The following is a 6,471-nucleotide window of genomic DNA, read 5'->3' as shown; positions in this document are numbered from 1 at the left end:
CCGCTGCTCTGCAGCCAATGCTGCTGATACGCAGGCAAACAGGGTCTGGAGTGGACCTCTAGCAAACTCCAACAGACCTGCAGCTGAGGGTCCTGTCTGTTAGAAGGAAAACTAACAAACAGAAAGGACATCCACACCAAAAACCCATCTGTACATCACCATCATCAAAGACCAAAAGTAGATAAAACCACAAAGATGGGGAAAAAACACAGCAGAAAAACTGGAAACCCTAAAAAGCAGAGCGCCTCTCCTCCTCCAAAGGAACGCAGTTCCTCACCAGCAAAGGAACAAACCTGGATGGAGAATGACTTTGATGAGTTGAGAGAATAAGTCTTCACACGATCAAACTACTCTGAGCTACAGGAGGAAATTCAAACCAAAGGCAAAGAAGTTGAAAACTTTGAAAAAACTTTAGACGAATGTATAACTAGAATAACCAATACAGAGAAGTGCTTAAAGGAGCTGATGGAGCTGAAAGCCAAGGCTCGAGAACTACGTGAAGAATGCAGAAGCCTCAGGAGCCGATGCGATCAACTGGAAGAAAGGGTATCAGTGATGGAAGATGAAATGAATGAGAAGGGAAGTTTAGAGGAAAAAGAATGAAAAGAAACGAATAAAGCCTCCAAGAAATATGGGACCATGTGAAAAGATCAAATCTACATATGATTGGTGTACCTGAAAGTGACGGGGAGAATGGAACCAAGTTGGAAAACACTCTGCAGGGTATTATCCAGGAGAACTTCCCCAATCTAGTAAGGTAGGCCAACATTCAGATTCAGGAAATACAGAGAATGCCACAAAGATACTTCTCTAGAAGAGCAACTCCAAGACACATAATTGTCAGATTCACCAAAGTGGAAATGGAGGAAAAAATGTTAAGGGCAGCCAGAGAGAAAGGGTGGGTTACCCACAAAGGGAAGCCCATCAGACTAACAGCGGATCTCTCGGCAGAAACTCTACAAGACAGAAGAGAGTGGGGGTCAATATTCAACATTCTTAAAGAAAAGAATTTTCAACCCAGAATTTCATATCCAGCCAAACTAAGCTTCATAAGTGAAGGGGAAATAAAATACTTTACAGACAAGCAAATGCTGAGAGATTTTGTCACCACCAGGCCTGCCCTAAAAGACCTCCTGAAGGAAGCGCTAAACATGGAAAGGAACAACCGGTACCAGCCGCTGCAAAATCATGCCAAAATGTAAAGACCATCGAGACTAGGAAGAAACTGCATCAACTAACGAGCAAAATAACCAGCTAACATCATAATGACAGGATCAAATTCACACATAACAATATTAACTTTAAATGTAAATGGACTAAATGCTCCAATTAAAAGACACAGACTGGCAAATTGGATAAAGAGTCAAGACCCATCAGTGTGCTATATTCAGGAAACCCATCTCACGTGCAGAGACACACATAGGCTCAAAATAAAAGGATGGAGGAAGATCTACCAAGCAAATGGAAAACAAAAAAAGGTGGGGGCTGCAATCCTTCTCTGATAAAACAGACTTTAAACCAACAAAGATCAAAAGAGACAAAGAAGGCCATGACATAATGGTAAAGGGATCAATTCAACAAGAAGAGCTAACTATCCTAAATACATATGCACCCAATACAGGAGCACCCAGATTCATAAAGCAAGTCCTGAGTGACCTACAAAGAGACATAGACTCCCACACAATAATAATGGGAGACTTTAACACCCCACTGTCAACATTAGACAGATCAACGAGACAGAAAGTTAACAAGGATACCCAGGAATTTAACTCAGCTCTGCACCAAGCGGACCTAACAGACATCTACAGAACTCTCCACCCCAAATCAAAGGAATATACATTTTTTTCAGCACCACACCAAGCCTATTCCAAAATTGACCACATAGTTGGAAGTAAAGCTCTCCTCAGCAAATGTTGAAGAACAGAAATTATAACAAACTGTCTCTCAGACCACAGTGCAATCAAACTAGAACTCAGGATTAAGAAACTCTCTCAAAACCACTCAACTACATGGAGACTGAACACCTGCTCCTGAATGACTACTAGGTACATAATGAAATGAAGGCAGAAATAAAGATGTTCTTTGAAACCAGCGAGAACAAAGACACAACATACCAGAATCTCTGGGACACATTCAAAGCAGTGTGTAGAGGGAAATTTATAGCACTAAATGCCCACAAGAGAAAGCAGGAAAGATCCAAAATTGACACCCTAACATCTCAATTAAAAGAATTAGAAAAGCAAGAGCAAACACATTCAAAAGCTAGCAGAAGGCAAGAAATAACTAAAATCAGAGCAGAACTGAAGGAAATAGAGACACAAAAAACCTTTCAAAAAATTAATGAATCCAGGAGCTGGTTGTTTGAAAAGATCAACAAAATTGATAGACCGCTAGCAAGATTAATAAAGAAAAGAAGAGAGAAGAATCAAATAGATGCAATAAAAAATGATAAAGGGGATATCACCACCGATCCTACAGAAATACAGACTACCATCAGAGAATACTACAAACACCTCTACACAAATAAACTAGAAAATCTAGAAGAAATGGATAAATTCCTCGACACATACACCGGCCCAAGACTAAACCAGGAAGAAGTTGAATCTCTGAATAGACCAATAACAGGCTCTGAAATTGTGGCAATAATCAATAGCTTACCAACCAAAAGGAATCCAGGACCAGAAGGATTCACAGCCGAATTCTACCAGAGGTACAAGGAGGAACTGGTACCATTCCTTCTGAAATTATTCCAATCAATAGAAAAAGAGGGAATCCTCCCTAACTCATTCTATGAGGCCAGCATCATCCTGATACCAAAGCTGGGCAGAGACACAACGAAAAAGGGAATTTTAGACCAATATCCTTGATGAACATTGATGCAAAACTCCTCAATAAAATACTGGCAAACTGAATCCAGCAGCACATCAAGAAGCTTATCCACCATGATCAAGTGGGCTTCATCCCTGGGATGCAAGGCTGGTTCAATATACGCAAATCAATAAATGTAATCCAGCATATAAACAGAACCAAAGACAAAAATCACATGATTATCTCAATAGATGCAGAAAAGGCCTTTGACAAAATTCACCAACCCTTCATGCTAAAAACTCTCAATAAATTAGGTATTGATGGGACGTATCTCAAGATAATAAGAGCTATCTATGAAAAACCCACAGCCAATATCATACTGAATGGGCAAAAACTGGAAGCATTCCCTTTGAAAACTGGCACAAGACAGGGATGCCCTCTCTCACCACTCCTATTTAACATGTTGATGGAAGTTCTGGCCAGGGCAATCAGGCAGGAGAAAGAAATAAAGGGTATTCAATTAGGAAAAGAGGCAGTCAAAGTGTCCCTTTTTGCAGATGACAAGATTGTATATCTAGAAAACCCCATTGTCTCAGCCCCAAATCTCCTTAAGCTGATAAGCAACTTCAGCAAAGTCTCAGGATACAAAATCCATGTGCAAAAATCACAAGCATTTTTATACACCAATAACAGAGAGCCAAAGCATGAGTGAACTCCTATTCACAATTGCTTCAAAGATAATAAAATACCTAGGAATTCAACTTACAAGGGACGTGAAGGACCTCTTCAAGGAGAACTACAAACCACTGCTCAATGAAATAAAAGAGGATACAAACAAATGGAAGGACATTCCATGCTCATGGGTAGGAAGTATCAATATCGCGAAAATGGCCATACTGCCAAAGGTAATTTATAGATTCAATGCCATCCCCATCAAGCTACCAATGACTTTCTTCACAGAATTGGAAAAAACTACTGTAAAGTTCATATGGAACCAAAAAAGAGCCCGCATCGCCAAGTCAATCCTAAGCCAAAAGAACAAAGCTGGAGGCATCACGTTACCTGACTTCAAACTATACTACAAGGTTACAGTAACCAAAACAGCATGGTACTGGTACCAAAACAGAGATATAGATCAATGGAACAGAACGGAGCCCTCAGAAATAACGCCGCATATCTACAACTATCTGATCTTTGACAAACCTGACAAAAACAAGCAATGGGGAAAGGATTCCCTATGTGATAAATGGTGCTGGGAAAACTGGCTAGCCATGTGGAGAAAGCTGAAACTGGATCCCTTCCTTACACTTTATACAAAAATTAATTCAAGATGGATTAAAGACTTAAACATTCGACCTAAAACCATCAAAACCCTAGAAGAAAACCTAGGCATTACCATTCAGGACATAGGCATGGGCAAGGACTTCATGTCTAAAACACCAAAAGCAATGGCAACAAAAGCCAAAATTGACAAATGGGATCTAATTAAACTCAAGAGCTTCTGCACAGCAAAAGAAACTACCATCAGAGTGAACAGGCAACCTACAAAATGGGAGAAAATTTTCAGAACCTACTCATCTGACTAAGGGCTAATATCCAGAATCTACATTGAACTCAAACAAATTTACAAGAAAAAGACAAACAACTCCATCAAAAAGTGGGCAAAGGACATGAACAGACACTTCTCAAAAGAAGACATTTATGCAGCCAAAAAACACATGAAAAAATGCTCACCATCACTGGCCATCAGAGAACTGCAAATCGAAACCACAATGAGATACCGTCTCACACCAGTTAGAATGGCAATCATTAAAAAGTCAGGAAACAACAGGTGCTGGAGAGGATGTGGAGAAATAGGAACACTTTTACACTGTTGGTGGGACCGTAAACTAGTTCAACCCTTGTGGAAGTCAGTGTGTCGATTCCTCAGGGATTTAGAACTAGAAATACCATTTGACCCAGCCATCCCATTACTGGGTATATACCCAAAGGACTATAAACCATGCTGCTATAAAGACACATGCACACATATGTTTATTGTGGCACTATTCACAATAGCAAAGACTTGGAACCAGGCCAAATGTCCAACAATGATAGACTGGATTAAGAAAATGTGGCACATATACACCATGGAATACTATGCAGCCATAAAAAATGATGAGTTCATGTCCTTTGTAGGGACATGGATGAAACTGGAAATCATCATTCTCAGTAAACTATGGCAAGGACAAAAAACCAAACACCGCATGTTCTCACTCATAGATGGGAATTGAACAGTGAGAACACATGGACACAGGAAGGGGAACATCACACTCTGGGGACTGTTGTGGGGTTGGGGGAGGGGGGAAGGATAGCATTAGGAGATATACCTAATGCTAAATGACGAGTTAATGGGTTCAGCACACCAGCATGGCACATGTATACATATGTAACTAACCTGCACATTGTGCACATGTACCCTAAAACTTGAAGTATAATAATAATAAAAAAAGAAAGGTCAGGAAGAAAATAATTATAGCTTGAACAAATGGGAGAAAACAAGTGATAGTCATTCAGGTGGTAATTCTACAATCAACAGTGATAGATTATATATGGGGCCTGAAAAAAAGCGAGGGATTAAGGGTGATGCCACAGATTCCGGCCTTAAGATTAGTGGTGACATTTGCTAGTATCATGAGAATAAGAGTATATTTCAGATGAAGATTGACAATTTAGTTATGTTGAATAAGTGTTTTAATTTAAAAGATTTAAGACGTCTAATTACACATTAGACATTTAGGTCTAACTCAGAGTTAATTTATTTTCCTTTCATTTCGCCTTAGAAGTAATAGACAATAATCATGGCTCTTTTAACATTTGATGGGATTTTGTCTTACAGTATTATAGAAGACAGAGCTATGCAAACTCCTTGTCAGAAATGATGTGTTATCACTGTCTTTATTTTTTTTTAATCCACAATGCCTTGGATGCTTATAATTGCAAATAACCAAAAACCCTACTGAAGTAACTCTAACTTATTAAAAAAGAAATATTTTACTTATGGAAATAAGTAAGTGCAGAGGTGGGGTGGGCTTCAGGTGCCATATGGTCAGTGCTCCAGCTCCATTTTCCTGAGGTTTCCGCAACTCCTTTCTGTTTTGTCTTCAGACTCAGGATGGCATTCCTTATGGAAGAAAAGGCCTATAGCAGTACCAAAGTTAACTGTTTGAACACCATGTCATCCAAAGCAAGAAAAGAGCATCTCTATTACAAAACTTCTAAGAAGAGTCCTGAGAATAACTATCTTAGCCTTGGAACACATGTGCCACTCCAGGAGCTAAGAACGGGATAAAATCACTCAAAGCCACACATTCTACTCTACACAGGGGTTTATTTGAAAAAAGAAAATGGATGTTAGAGAAGCAAACAACAGCTACTCCTAACAACATTTTTGGGCAGATAAACATCCATGCACAAGTTTCTGTAATGTATGCCTTTTCCAATATGTTTTTATCAACCTGGGATTTGCTCATTTTCTCTCCAGAAAAAAGTTTTGTTTTTTTTAAAAATGTATTATCTCCTTGAGCAGTGGTTTGTAGTTCTCCTTGAAGAGGTCTTTCACATCCCTTGTAAGTTGGATTCCTAGGTATTTTATTCTCTTTGAAGCAATTGTGAATGGGAGTT

The sequence above is a fragment of the Pongo pygmaeus genome, chromosome 11, assembly GCF_028885625.2.
Source record: "Pongo pygmaeus isolate AG05252 chromosome 11, NHGRI_mPonPyg2-v2.0_pri, whole genome shotgun sequence".
Classification (NCBI taxonomy): Eukaryota; Metazoa; Chordata; class Mammalia; order Primates; family Hominidae; genus Pongo; species Pongo pygmaeus.
This window is presented reverse-complemented; position numbering follows the sequence as displayed.